Here is a 16,039-nt window from a genome sequence, read left to right on the forward strand (position 1 = left end):
TGCTGTGGTAACAAAATAACCCTCACTCCATCTAAATGCACCCCAGACACAGATGTTTCTCACTCGTGCAGTATTTCAGTTGTAGGGTTTTCCCAAATATCATCACCCTTTTGTCAGTCAGAGATTCAAACTGATGGGGTAGGGCTTCCCTGGAAGGCTGCCAGCCACGAAGAATGAGGGAGAAAGACCTGGAAGCCCACGTTAACTTCCAAAAGCTCTCCTCATCCAGAGAAGAAATGCTTTTGTTTGCCTGTTGTCCTGGGGGCTCCCTTTGTGCATTCTAGTAATGATGTACTTAATGGTGACATTTACATCCACAGTCTCCCAGAGGCACTCACACATGTTACAGCACATGTTATAGGCCCTGCTGTGCTTAGAGAGTTGGGAGTCTAGTGTTTGCTCAGAGTCCACTGTTTTACCTCATGAGGCATGCAGGCTGGAGTGCTACCGTTTAAGTCCCTACTTCTGCACGACACGAGTTTTAGATCTCCTAATGTGTCCGATGTTCTGGTCTGAGCCTTAGGCTCAGTCTAGAGTGCCTTGAAATTATGACTCAGTTACTCAGAGGCCGTGTGACCTGGGCCAAGAAAGTCACCTTGTTGAGATTCTGTTCTTCCTTAGTAAATTGAAATGACAACAGCTTTATCCCCACAGGTGTTCAGATAACTGAGAGAGCACCTATAAAATGCCAAGCCTGGGTCCCAGTGATCAATACGTCACAGCCATTACTGTTCGGTGTGATGGTTTGGTAAGAAATGTTCCCCATAGGCTCATGTATTTGAACATTTGGTCCCAAGTCGGTGGCGCTGTTTGGGGAGGTTATGGTACCTTTAGGAGACACAGCCTTGTTGGAGGAAGCATGCCACTGGGGGTGGGCTTTGGAGTATGTCACTCATCCCACTTCCTGCTCTTCCTCTCTGTTTCCTGGGGGTGGATGAAAGTGATCAGCTGCTCCGTGCTCCAGCCACCTGCTGCCATGCTTTCCACACTATTATGGACTCTGGCTCTTTGAAACAATAAGCCAAAATAAACTCTTTTGCCTCTTAAGTTGCTTTTGCACATGATATTTTAATCACAGGAACACAAAAGATATACTCCACAATGTCAGTTCTACCCATGCCTAATTGGTTCAAGTCATTTGGTCATGTCTAACTTGAAATGTGTTCACTTCAGTGGAAGAAGGGACCAGCTGTGGAGAATGGTCTTGCAACCTTTCACACATTGTATCTTGCATGTGGTTCATACTAAATGCATTTAAACTTTAAAAAATCTAAGTTGTTATTTACCAGTGAAGATTTAGACACGTTTTTCTTTTGTTTTCCTTATTTCTTTCTGACTGACTTCAACGGTTAGTGCTCACTGTCGACTTGAGAGAATCTATAATTGCCGTGGAGAGGAACCTCTGGGCATGCCTGCAGGGCATTATCGTGATTACATTAACTGAGGGTGGGGAGACCCGACCCCTGTGAGTGGCGCCATTCTTTGCCTGGGGTCTTGGATTGTGTAAGAGGAGAACGGGAACTGAGGAACAATATGCACTCATCCCTGTCTGCTTCCTGATTGTGAATGGGATGTGACCAGCTGCTTCAAGTTCCTGCTGCCTTGTTATCTCTGCCACGAACTGTGAGCTGAAATAAATATTTTCCCCCTTAGGTTGTTTTTGTCAGGCTATTTTTTATCACAGAAACAGGGAGTGAAAAATAAACCTATCCCAACCATAATGTTTCAATGTGTTGGTGAATGCTGGACTCTGGACTATCTTTGCTCATGTGGCCTGGCCACTGGTGTCTAGGAAAGCTGTTTACAAGTCACATACTCCTGGGTCAGTTTGACTGTGGAAAGAGAGAAAGAAAAACAAGGTCACAGCCTGCTGACATCTCCTGGGCTAGCCCATTTTCCCATCTCAGCTATAGGTACTATGATGTGGCCAGCTCTAGTGGGCTATAGGAACAGTTAGTTATTCCTGTGCATTCCTCAGTAGTTACCACGCGATCTGCCATGGCCACACATGACTGTGGTGTGGACAGCACCGTGAAGGACACTCCACCTTTGCAATGGATGAGAAGGAAGTAAATGAGCACAGAGGGCATGGTCACTGCTTAGAGGGAGACCCAGGAGCACACTGGGAGACTGGCTCCAGGGAAATGGCCACCTGGGCAGCAGGGACAGCCTCCCAGGGTAGGTGACCTCTGGATGTGCTGAAGGAAAGGGTGCTTTCGAATTTGGTTGTTGTAAATCCTGATTTAAACAGTAATCTAATTTCATTGCTTAAATTTGGAATATAAAGTCTAAAGGAAAAAGGAGATTGTGGATAATACTCAGTGCATCAGTCTAGACGTTCACTCAGTTTACATAACTGTGATATCATTGCAAGACTCTGTAGGCAGAATTCCCTCCAGCACTGTAAGTAGACTCTTTCTGTAACAACATGCGTGGATCTGTGTTGTTCAGAAGGATTACTGAGCTCGCCAGGCTGGGGATACATGGCCATCTCTAACAAATGTTCTATTTGTGGACATCGGTTGTTTCCAACCTCATGACAAATGGCTTTGGGCATGCATCGTTGCACACATCCCCAGTTATTTCTAATGAATCAATTTCTGGGAGGCAAACTTCAGAGCTCACAGACAGGTACTATATTAGGCTTTTTCCCAGACTGGAGCTCATTGAACCCCAGCAGGTCAGACTGTAGCTGCAGTTAAAGGTATGAGACCCGGGAAGGCCTGCTGGAGAGCTGGAGAGTCTCAAGGGAAGTGGGACTCCTCAGAGACAGGGAAAGCGTCAACGCTGCTGTCCGCTGTAACAACATTTAGGCATCTCTCCAGCACTTACTGGTCATGACAAGATTCATTTGGGGACCAGGGATAACACTCAGCTCCGTGGAGGGTTTCTAAGGGCTCTTATCCTTCTTCCCTTTTCCTCACTGAGTGCAAGGCATACAGTAGGCATGCATAGATGTTGCTCTTTGCTGAGTCGCTGGAGAAGTCTATTATCCATTGTACTTCGAAATGGTTAATCTTCACCATCAACTTGACTGGATGCAGAATTTCCTAGAAGATGGTGAGGCAGGCCTCTGGGTATGTCTGTGAAGGAGTTTCCAGAGGGGGATTAACTGAAGGCAAAGTCCCACTCTGAAAGTGAGTGGCCCCTTCCTGTGGGCTGGGGGACAAGATGGAATGGAAGAAAGAAGGGGGGAGAAATAAGCCCTCACAATGAATGCTTCTTCTTGGGCTGCCTCACTGTGGACCACACATTACCCTGTCACCGTAGTATTCTGCCTGTGTGCGTGGGGCCAACCAACTTCGGACTGAGCCCTCTGAAACCATGAGACAAACAGAAGATCCCTTCATTACATCTCCTCTCGGGAACTGTGGTCCCAGCAATGCAGAAGTGACTGACCGCACCCTCAGCACCTTCCCAGACCAGGCGACCAACCAGCCACCAGCAGCGGGAGTGGCGTAAGACGGTCACATAGCTGAGGAGGAAGAATTGCATCCTGGAAACATCTCTTTCGCTGGCCATTTGCATTACTGATTTGGATTCTATAGCCTTTTGATGTGAAGAAATATGCAATGGGAGAGAGTGAGAGGCCAGCATAAGAATCATTTATCATTTCCATTGAGGAGAGGTATTGATTCTCCAGAGGGCTCATGAACCCTGGGACACTTCTGGAATGTGAAAGCTTTTTCCCTCAGCACATCTCTTCTCTGCTTGCCAGGGTCATTTCAGGCCCCCAATGTTCTTGGCAGTAGGATGGAAACTCTTTAACAATCAGAAAAGTCACCCTAGCTATCTAGAGGGGGTCCCCTTCCTCCATCTCCAAATCTGATTCTGAAATAACACCTTCCATCAAACTGTGGCCATTGCTGTTCTTTCTGAACATACAGCATAGGACTGTATGAGACTGTCTACCTCCACATTCACTAAGTGGCCCCCAACTGTGGCAAGAAGTCTTGAGTTATCTTCTGCCGTGGCACTCCCGTGGCTTGTAGGAAGCCCCGTTTGCTGTCTCCCAGGTCTGTGGTCTGGAGTGTGGGTAGCCTGGATCACCTGCTCATGCCATCTGTGATGGGAGCTCCCTGAGCCATACCTGGAAGAGCCCAGGACAACTCGGCTTCTAAACTCAGCCAGCCCATTGGCCAGATCCAGCTGCTCATGGAGTTAGGAGAGAAGCCCTGTTTTCTTGCTGACTTTCAGCCAGGGCCTGCCTTCCTTCCCTGAGGCTGCATGTCTTGCTTTGTGCTGCTCTCTAGGTGGTTCTGCCAGCAACATCAGCCTTCCTCACGCTTCTGGTACCTCTCATCTCTTCCCCTTCAATCTTCCAACTCCAGGAAGAAAAAGTTTTCAGCTTTTAAACCCTTTGTGGTTACAGTGGACCGCTTCCTAGTTTGGGTTGTAATTTTAAATAATGTCTGCATTATCTCTCCTGCCATGTAAGTGCTCCTATTTGCACATATCCCCAGGTTCCAGAGATGATAGTGTGGCCACAGGGTGGGGCTTCCACCCAATCCAAGAGCAACGTCAAGAGCCAAACTTTGCTGCCATCTCTCCAGCAAGATCTAGCAGGGCCCAATGTCTCACCCACCTGTTCCCCACATCCTCACTCTGTGCTGAACTCTATGAGGCCCTGGCCCCAGCTTCTGCACATCTGATTCCAGCCATCTTTTCTTTCCCCACAGCACTTTACAGTCACTAAGGCAAGGAGGAGGAAAAGTGATGCTCACAAAGGATGAGTCGCACAGGAATTGGAGCTTCAACAGGAACAAGGTCATGTAGGAACGGAGCTCAGGTCTCCAGACTGTACGCCACTCATTTTCTTCCTCCCATCTGAGCAAGTTCCGGTCACTGGAAGCTTTCCAAGAGGACTCCAGCGGGGATGCTGGGAAGCCAGAGGAGAGTCCTGTGGCTGCTGTTGGCTCCAGTGACTGTGGATGTTTGGTGGCATAAGTCCCCACAGTGAATACCAATGCCTTGGGTAAGGTTCCCAAGCCTTACCAGCAGACACATGGCTCAGACTGTGGGTGTCTCAGAGAGATGGCTTGCAGAAAGAGAGAATCTGGGACTGGAGAGATGGCTCAGCAGTTAAGAACACTTGCCGCTCTTCCAGAGAACCTGGGTTTAGTTCCCAGCACCCAGGTCAGGCAGCTCATAATTATCTACAACTCCAGCTCTAGGGGATTGGATGCCTCTAGCCTTCTTGGACATCTGTACTTATGTGCACATACCCATATACAGGCACATATACTCATGCATAACTAAAAATACTAAAAAAGTAATGTATATGTCGAGAGAGACAGAGACAGAAGCAGATAGAGCACTGCAGAGCAGTAGGACTGGGTAGTTAGTAGCTTGCAGGTCGTGCAGTTCATACTAAACTAAAATCAACTGAACTAAACTAAACTCTATCTGAGTTTAGATATGGAGACTGAAGTCCACAGGGATGGAGGAATTGCCCATGTGCGTCAGGACAATGGACCAGACATTCTGATTTTCAGAGCAGGGCTCAGTCATCAACCTCATAATGCCTTAGTCCGTTCTCTCCAGCCCTGTGTGAACCTACCTTCAACAGCCACAACACCACAGCAATGCATGCATGGGCACAGAGTGTGCTTGTTGTGAATAACACACACGCACGCACGCACGCACGCACGCACGCACGCACACACCAGCAATCTCGATTCCTCTGAGTCAATCTTGGGCAAGTTGCTCCATCTCCCTGTGCCTGTGCTTCCTAATTCATAAATGAGACTGAGAATAATGCCTAGTTCTGAGTGTGTGTGTGTGTGTGTGTGTATGGTTTATATATGCATTTGTGGGTAGGCACATACATTGTTCATGTGTGTACACGTGCATGTAGAAGCCAGAGGTTTATGTCAAGCGGCTTCTTCAATCATTCTGTTCTCTGAGACAGGACCTCTCACTGAACCGGGAGCTCATGGATTTGATTGGCTGACTGGCCGGCCAACCAGTCCTAGGGATCAGCCTGTCTCCACCTTTCCCAAGCTGAGGTCTTCGTCAAGCCCAGCCGTTTACCTGGGTGCAGGGATCCAAACTCAGGTCTCGTGTTGTAAACACTTCACTGAGCCGTCCCGCAGCTCAGGAGTGCCTGTTCCATCAGCCTGTTGTGAAGCTCCTGTGAATTGCTACGAGTAAAGACCTTTAAATAGTGCCCGACGCGCAGCAGGTACCAAAACCCGGCACCTGGGAAGTGCCTGGCAGTTATCATTTCCAGAAGGCCGGTGCCATGCCCCCTGCTGTTCTCTTGGTTAGGAAATGATGGTCTAAAGCGAGTAATAACCCAATTACACTCACAACAGAGAATGCCCGGAGGGTCCAGAACAGAAGTCAGTCACTGGGAGGAAAACTGCACGGTCCTATCCCCAGTTTTCACCGCTACGGGGAGAACAACCACACAGGCAGAGTAGAAGCCGGTGAGGTGACTGTGTTTGTCTCAGGGTCTGGGGGCGATAGGGAGAGGTGGGGCCTGAGGAACATCAGAGAGCGCCTGACCCATCCAAAGGCACGTTTCCTGCTTGGTTTAGCTGATTGTTGCCATGTGGACAGTTCAGATCTGGGCCTGTGAGCCTTCCTGATTTTTTTCAAGACAAGCCAGAAATCGGCATTTTTAAAATGTAAAATGTCCCAATTATTAAAAGTTGGCTCGATTCTTTGAAAACATTAGCTGAGCCAAACTAAACATCTGTGGACCAGACTCAGCTGCAGCTGCCGGCTGGGCTGGGTTCTCTTTCTGTGCCCCAGTCAGGATTCCCCTTCATCCCACGGCATCCCCAGGAGTGCCTTCAGGCTGCCAGTGATGGCTCCTTCTGGAATAACATACAAAACGGACCCTTGGGGGTTGCCGCTCACTGCAAGTTAACCCTGCCAGGCAGAGAGAAACCCGACAGAGCCGGGGCACTGATTCAGAGGATAAAGTGCTCATGTCACATTGGGCAGATCTGGGTTCGGACTCCAGCAGCCACATAACAAGTCAGAAGAGTACAGCCAACCACCTGTAGCTCACTGCCTGGGAGAAAGACACAGGAGGTGGAGACAGGGTTCCCCAGGGCAAGCAGGCTAAGAGGCGAGATGGTAGTGAGCTCTAGGTTCAGCAAGAGACCCTTCCTTAGTAAATAAAGGAGTCGCTATAGAAGACACTGGACACCAACCTCTAGCATCCATATGCACAGTACACACATGTACTTGCACAGGCATACACATGTTTACAAACACACACATACACACACAATGGAGAGAGGAATCTGAGATTATAAACCAGATTCTCCAAAGAATTCTACAAGTTTCTGACCTGGGGCCATTCATTCCTCCTCTAGGAATCAACTTTCCAAATAGCAAAACCCTGCCCTGTAGCCTTGGTGCTATTGGGGAGGATTATGATGTTGTGAATGAGAACATGCCCACCAACTGTAAAGTCTTGCAGAAGTACATGCAGCAGCCTCTTATTGCAGTAGTTTTTTAAAGGCACACACTTTAAACTCTTCTCTGCCAAGGGAAGACTAGTGGATTATAGACTTGTTTTTAATGTAGGCCAAACCCAGCATTGTTTGCATATCAAAAAATTGGAAACAATTTCAGTAGATAAGGAACAGATAACTGGGTATATAAGTATTGGGTGAAATGTTACACAGCACTTAATAAAGACAAATGTGCATGCTTGTAAGAAATGACATGGATTGGTCCTGCAGAGGACAGTGTGGTGGTTTGAATAAATATGGCTCATGTGTTTGAATGCTTAGTCACCAGGGAGTGACACTATTTGAGAAAGATTAGAAGGTGTGGCCTTGTTGAGTAGGTGTGGCCTTGTTAGAGGAAGTGTGTCATTGGGGGTGAGCTTTGAGGTTATAAAAGTTCATGCCGAGTCTCTCTCTCTCTCTCTCTCTCTCTCTCTCTCTCTCTCTCTCTCTCCCCCTCCCTACAGATCAGGATGTAGCTCTCAGCTACTGCTCCAGCACCTGCCTGCATGCTGCCATGCTCCCTGCCATAGTGATAAAGACTAAGCCTCTGAAACTGAAGCAAGCCCCCAGTTAAATTCTTCCTTGCCTTGGTCATGGTGTCTCTTCACAACAGCAGAACAGTGACTAAGACAGGCAGTGAGTGGCAGGAGTAACTTTCATCCGAATATACAGTGTGAAGACAGTTGCATAAAATTTGAGATCCCACCAGAATTTCTCTACATTGTTTACTGATAACTAGTTATGTATTAAAACCTGTGAGGAAGTATGGGAAAGGAGTTTGCTGAACTTGTGACAATGGCTGCCTGTGGCTTGGAAGAGAGATGTGCAAAGGAGCTTCCAGTTCATCAGCAGGTATAAGATCTTTTTAAAAAGAAACTGTAGGAGCTGGAGAAATGCTCAATGGTTAAAAGCAGGTAGAGCTTTTTCAGAAGACCCAAGTTCAGATCCCAGCACCCAGGTCAGGAAACTCATAGCCACCTATAACTCCAGCTCCAGGGGATCTGATGCCCTCTTCTGGACTCTGTGGGCATTGCATTCACATGCACATACACAGACACACACATATATATCATTTAAATAAGTAAATAAATAAAATATGAAGCAGAACAAAATGTTAGTATCTGTCCATTTTAGAGGGTGAGCACATGGGTCTCCATCATTTTCTGGGATTTGTTTATTTTGTGATTGAAAGAAAAAATGAAATGAAAGCCACCCTATCAAAGCTCTATTTGGCCCTTGTTGGTGATGTAGCTCAGTTGGTAGAGTGCTTACCTAGCTCACACAAAGCTCTGGGTTTGATCTCTGGACTTACATAGACCAGGCATCATGATACATGCCTGTAATACTAGTGTTCGTAGAGATAGGAGGAAGAGAAGTGCAAAATGCTGCATGGCTGTGTAGCGAGTTTGAGGTCAGCCTGGGCTACATGAGAGCCTGTCTCAAAAAGCAAAACCGAAAAAATTTGGTCCAATCTTTTCTTCTTCTTCTTCTTCTTCTTCTTCTTCTTCTTCTTCTTCTTCTTCTTATTATTATTATTATTATGCAGGGTTTCACCATATAGCCCCATCTGGCCTGGAACTTGCTATGTAGACTAGCAAGACTAACACAGATCTGCCTGCCTCTACCTTCTGAGTGCTGGAGTTAAAAGTGGACTATCATGCCTGCCTTTGGTTCAGTCTTAGAGGACACAGAAAACAGATGAACAGCAGACTACAAAGAATGTTTTTGTAACTGTATTCCATTGGCCACAGCTTTACCCACTTCTGTAATGTAGATTTGCAGAGGAGACTCCTCCTCCTAGAGTTGGCAAACGGTTAGGCTCCACGGCCTGGTTAGGTGACATTGATTGCAGACACGGACAGTAGTTGCTTTGGTAGCTTCTAGCTCAGATCAGAAAAAAAGGAAGACTAATTTGATTTCCCAGATGGCTTTAAAATGCAGAGGAATCCAACTCTGAGGGGCATGTCATCATGAAAATGCAGGAAATTTCACACAAAGTTAGAAGGAAGGTGGCTGACAGCTTTGAGATCCCCCAAGAGGAGTTAATCCTGGTTTGAGAACTATGTTTTTCCTGCTGGACATAATATCGAATTATGATCAACAGTGAAGAGTCGAGCCATTGTGGTGATGTGTACCTGTGATCCCAGCACAGAGGAGGATGATCAGGAGTTCAATGCCAGCCTGGGGTACTTAATAATTGGAGACCAAACTGGGTTACAAGAGACTCTGTTCCTGAAACACAAGTACCAATGAAGACGACAAATGAAGGAGTGGATGACTTCTCCCAGGACTTACTGAGCACTGTCACCTCTGGAAGCTGCCCCTTACTACCTGTCAAGGCCAGACTAAGTGCCTTTCATGGGGTGACATCTGCCCTTTGGGATCTTTGCTTCCTTCTAATTGTGGAACATTCCTTCTTCTATCCATGTGTTTCTGTCAGGAGTGTTTAGTAGGATACACAGCAGTTAAAACTCAGCCATTGAAGATATAACCTAAGCCTGGCTGACCATATTTTGCCATCTTCCTGGAAATGCTGATTAATTTCTTTAAGATGTGAGACTCCAAAGGGTCCAGAGAGAACTTCCTTGAAATTACTGAAGGAAAGAGGCATCTTGAGGTTGACAAACTGGGTTGCAGTAACTAGATCCCAACCACAAAGGGACAATAAGAGTTTCTGGGTTTTTGTTGTTGTTTGTTTGTTTGTTTGTTTGTTTGTTTTATTGTTTGTTTTGTTTTTGTTTTTCTGTGTAATTTTGGTGCCTGTCCTGGATCTCGCTCTGTAGACCAGGCTGGCCTCAAACTCACAGAGATCCACCTGGCTCTGCCTCCCGAGTGCTGGGATTAAAGGTGTGCGCCACCACTGCCCAGCAGGACAATAAGAGGAAAAGAAGCCAATAATGCAGGGAGAGAGTGACAGCAGAGGAAACACTTCAGAGGGACAGAGGAAGCAGTGCTGTGTTTTGTCCTGGTGTTGATGCAGAGGCCCCCAGCCTCATGGTGGGGCTTCCTCAGCTTCCATGGACTACCTAGTTATGCACTGAACTGTGGCAACCCATCAGCGCCTTCTCTCCCCTTCCGCCATCTGCTTTCTATTGCTTGCTATCAAACACTTCAAACATTGACCTCAGAATCCTCTAGAATCTGCACAAGCAGAGCTCCGTTGGTCGTGTTTGCTATTGTGTCCCCAGAGCTAGGAAGAGTCCCCTGATCCATAAGTTAGGGAAAGAATTATTAAATTAATAGACAGTTCATGAGTATCACCGCATAGGATCCTTAGGCAAACACTGACAGGACACGTTATCAGCAGTTCCCAATCGTGCAGACAGAGTCCCAGTTTACTACTCTAGAAGGAAGGAGAGACCAGTATGGGGCGTGTGTGTGTGTGTGTGTGTGTGTGTGTGTGTGTGTGTGTGTGTGTGTCTGAAGGCAGGAGGTGACTGTCCGGTGTCTTCCTCAGTTACTCTCCATTTGTTTGAGACAGGGTCGCACTGATTTGGGTAGACTGTGTCACAAGCTACAGAGCCCCAGGAATCCACACATCTCCACCTTCCTGGCGCTGTGGATTTTTACACAGCTCTTTATGCAGGTATTCACTTTACCAACGGAGCCCTCTCTCCAGCTCCTGGAAAATGACTCTTAAACCTGGCGCTGCATCAGCTTCCAGTCTGATGTGTCTCCTCCAACTGGAGCTGCAGCACCAGTGAGAATCAGGGTTCTGTTTCTGTATTACAAAAGACGTGTGTGTGTGTGTGGGGGGGGGGGGGACTTTCCACTTAATGCAGGGAATCAGAGAGGCCCCTGGAGAGCAGACCTAAGTCAGTCTAACGCCCTTGGCTGGTGGTATCTGCCTCTATGAAGAGTCAGTGGTAGGGATGGTTCCTTTGGCTTCTCCTTCACCGGCCTCTCCATCACCACTGCTACCCAGGACTGTGGCCTTGCCTTCCAGCGTCGCCAGCTGCCAGATGGAGGTCCCGGCTGGTGGCTCCTCCTCCCCCCAGTTCCGTGACTCTGTTCCAGTTCTCTGGTGAGTTATTGGAGCCTCAGTTTTAAATCTTTTTCATATGCAAGTAGTTTATTCTCATTAAGAGAAATCCTATCCTCTGCTTGTTTAACTCTGTCACTTAAATCCGTTAAGTTTATTTGTGTTTGCCCAGTGGTAATTTTTATTGAGAGAAAATCTGAAACCCTCCACAGGGAGGAGGCAAGAGAAGCCTGCAGAGCGGCCCGACTCTGGTCCTCATCCTCCTGATAGCTCTGCCACCCAGAACAGCTCCTGCCAGCCAGGAAGGTTGACCTCCGGGTCATACTTCCCAGAGTCCTTTGGCGTTCTGCACTTGTGTAGAAACAGCCTTGACTTCTAAGATTTCACACGTGTGTGTTTGTGTTCTAGGGATTCAAAGAGAATTGACCTGGAAGAGAGAGGTACAGAGATCACTGGGCCCAAGTGAGCACCAGTGGACAGGACTGGCTTCTGTTTTCTGATGTCAGATGAAGGGAGTGACCCTGAACTAATCTCCACTGTCAGGATAAACTCACTCCTTTCTCTGTGCCTCACTATCCTTAGTCCCCTGGTATCCACCACCACCCGGGCAGATCCATCTGCTTCTTTCCCTTGCTAAACCTTGAAGCCATGAGCCAAGGACCTGTAGAATTTGTTCCTCTGTCTAGCTTACCCCATGGTGTTTTAATCTAGAAAGGCTTTTTGGTGTTTGATGGATGACTCAGCAAACAGATGGGTGGACAGCTGGCTCCATGAACATCATCGTCTGGCATACCTCCTGCCTTCACCGAATGGTAGACAGGCTCAAGGGACAGCCCTACCTGTGGCTGGTCCTCTGGGCACCAAGGAAGTGGTTGCTACTGCATTGGCGCCATTGCTGTTTTTACTGGGCGTTCAAACATTTAGTCCGATATCTTCATTTTCTCTAAGAAAAGAAGTGTGTGTTCATGTAGTTAATCTAAGGTTTCCTGCATTTATTTTCTTTTTCTTTTCAACACAAATTGTAGTTTCCAAATGATGCGGAACCAAGATAACCACAGTTGTGGAGTCAGGCAGCCCAAGCAGGTAAACTGTGTTTTGGCGCACAAAGAAAATTCAAACGGCGCTATGCCCGTCAACTTCCCTCATCTCCACCTGCTGCCGTGTGTTTCAGAGTCTCATCTGACTTAAGTTTATAATCCTTGGAGATGAATCAGGCTGCCGTCATTGTTAGTGGGCTTCTCATCAGAAGGCGCAGGAAGTAGAGTGGATGACAACCCCTGGGAAAAGCAGGTGAAAAAATAATTGAGTAAAATATGGTGGGAAGTCCAACAGTGTACACTAGGAAACCAGAAGTGACAAGTTCAACTTTACAGCTGGCAGACAGAGTGGAGTGATTTAAAAAAAATTACAAAAAAAAAAAATTACTCGTGTGTACGTGTGTGTACATGATTTAGACCTAGTCCTGAGACTATCTTGGTTTTGTATGACCTTGAGAAAGCCATATAATATCTTGGATTAAATGAGATATAAATATTGAGGAGCCCAGCACAGTGCCAGACAGATAGGATGTCAAAATAAGTTAGCCTTTTGTGCTGGCTAATCTTGGTTGTCAACTTGATACACTTGGGAAGAAGAAACCCAGTTGAGCACTGTCTATGGGGCATTTTCTTGATTGCTGATTGATATGTGAGGGCCCAGCCCATTGTGGGCAGTGCCAGCCCTGGACAGGTGCTCCTGAGCTGTGTGAGAAAGCTAGGTCAGCACCAGCAGGAGACTGCAAGCCATAAACAGCATTCTTCCGTGATTTCACCTTCAGGCTCCTGTCTTTGGTTCCTGCTTTGACTGCCCAGTATGGCAGACTGTAACCTAGAAATCAAATTAGCCAGACCCTCCCCTGAGTTGGTTTTGGTCAGTGTTTCACAGCAACTGAAAGCAAATGATAACCAGCGTATTTCTATACGTGTGCTCATTAGATGTTTGTTGTTTCTCAAGAAAAGGAGAAGAGTGGATGGCAAAATTAACCCTAAACTTCTCCCATCCTTGAAAACACACTCATTTTTGGAAATGATATTACCTCTCCTCCCATCTAGTAGTTAGGTCTATGACTCCATCATGTGTAGTCATGTGACTTGCTTTGGCCATTGAGGCTTTGACCCATAGACTCCTAAGCAATAGCAGATGATTGTTGTCTTGAGCAATTAGACTTTGGGGTTGTTTGTTTCACAGCAAAACCAACTATTACATATAGATTAGAAATAACAGGGATCAATGAGCAAATGGAATCTGCTTTTCAGAAACTGGCTTGGTAAGTGACTTCTAATTTAATAACGGGTATGGATGAGTAGATGGACTTTCTTCTTTAGAAAATCACGTGATAGGTGACTTTGCCACAGCTCAGCTAGATATCTGGATGCAAGGACCAGCTGTGTGAACAGACCTGCTGAATCCCAATGGAACCCTTGGTCAGGCCTTTAGCCAAATTAATCTGCAGAAGTGACTGCTATGGCCAGAACAGTGAACTTGAATGTTTGGGTTGCTAATGCAAAAAGAAATTTAAGCTGTATTTACTCAAGTGCTGTGCCCTCTGTAGCCCCCACCTCGCATGACTGGGACACCACTGGTGTTCCAGCTTTCAGAGGGTCTGCTGCTGAGAGAAGCAGAGATATAGTCAAACATGTGACAGCCCACTTAGTATTTCCTAAGGACGCCCTGCAGAGGCTCTGGTGTCTTGGCTGGGAAGAAATAGCATTGCCTCTTCAGAGAAAGTGACTTCATTCCTGAATTATATTGCTGCCTCTTCCTCTTTCTCATCACCACTCCCCTCCTCCTTTATATTCCTCTTCCTCCCCTCTTCCCCTCTCCCCCTCCTCTCTTCCTCTTCTTTCTCCTCTTCCTCCTCCTCTTCCTCATCAGTTCAGTTTTCCCATCTTCCCTGAGGCTGAGTTGATAAAGCTAATTGACGCCATTATTGCTGAAGTCCTCAATGGCGACCATCTCTTTCCCGTTGGCCATTCCAAGGTTCCTGCTCTGCCTACTCTACCCTCACATCCCCTGACCTAAGCATACCAGCTCTGACATGGTAACAGGAGCCCTCCTGCCCTCCTGGATCCTGGGTGAAAAACAGCGCAGGAGTAATCTTTTGAAGACACCTGTCTCTCATGACTCACCAAGCTCATAAACCTGCAATGGTTTCCTATTACCTGAGCCACTGAGACCCATCTTCTTTGCCTGCTGTAGTGTTCCTTAGAGTTACCTAGCAAAGTACCACAAGCTATCTGGCTTAAACAACAACAAAAAGTACCATCTTGTGTTCTGAAGGGAGAAGCCAAGGCTTGGTGGGGCTGCCTTCTTCCAGAGTGCTGTGTCGCCTTGGGCATCCCTCAGTTTACAGGCTGTGTTCTCTCCACGTCTTCATTTCTTCCTCCCCATGAATGTGTGCCTGTCTGTTCATCTCCCCTCTCTTGTTTTTGTTTATTGTTTATTTATGTGCTCATTTACTTATTTGGGGGGTTGCACATGCCATAGCAAACCTGTGAAAGGTATAATCAGATTTTCTTTGGACCTCCAGCTCCCAAATAACGACACAGAGACTTCTTATTAATTATGGAAGCTTAGCTTTAGTTTAGGCTTGTTCCCAATTAGCTCTTATAACTTAAATTAACCTGTTTATATTAATCTACATTCTGCCACATGGCTTGTTACCTCTGCTCAGTACCGTGGGTCCCACTTTCTCTGTGTCTGGCTGGCGAATTCTCTGTGCCAGAATCTAACCCAGAGTTCCTATGTCTGCCCGGAAATCCCACCTATCCTCTCCTGCCTAGTTATTGGACGTCCCGCTCTTTATTAAACCAATCAGAAGGTGCCTTGGCCGAGGCACATCTTCACAGTCTACAAAAAGGTTATCCCCCAACAGGAGGGTTTGAAGACACCTTGCAGAAGTTGATTTTCTCCTTCTCCCGTGTAGGTCCTGGGATCAAACTCAGGTTGCCAGTCTTGGAGGCAAGTGTATCTACCCACTGAACCACCTTGCCATCCTTCCCTGCCTTTAACAAAACACGCAGCAACCATCTCCGACTAGGACCCAGCCTAATGACACATCTAAATTTGATCACCTGCCAAAATTCTAAGTACACTCACACTCGCAGGACCTGAGGTCAGGACCTCACCCTCCATGGGGAGGGGCACACTTCTATCTACAACAGCTAGTTTTCAAGGCCCTTCATAGGTGGAGCTCAAACTCTGCGCTCCTGAAGATCCCAGTGACTTCTTGACTCTGGTGTGACTGGTGCTGATTCAGGTTTCTGTCCTGTCTCCTGCCAGGTCATTACTCCCTCTATGTCTCAGATTCTTCATCTTTAAAATGGGAGCAAGACTAGTACATACCTCAGGGCAGGAAGAGGGGTTGCCACGTGGCCTGAAGGAGTTAAATTATTCATTCTAATGAAGACCTTGGCACTGTACCTGGCTGGAAAGTATTCAGACCAAGTTAATCACTAATTACTTTTACATCTTCAGGGTTCTACCTTGTTCACTTTTTCACACTCCCCAAATAAGAGGTGGTGACACCCCGAGGTCAACCGTTTCA

This window comes from Peromyscus eremicus, chromosome 2, assembly GCF_949786415.1.
Source record: "Peromyscus eremicus chromosome 2, PerEre_H2_v1, whole genome shotgun sequence".
NCBI lineage: Eukaryota > Metazoa > Chordata > Mammalia > Rodentia > Cricetidae > Peromyscus > Peromyscus eremicus.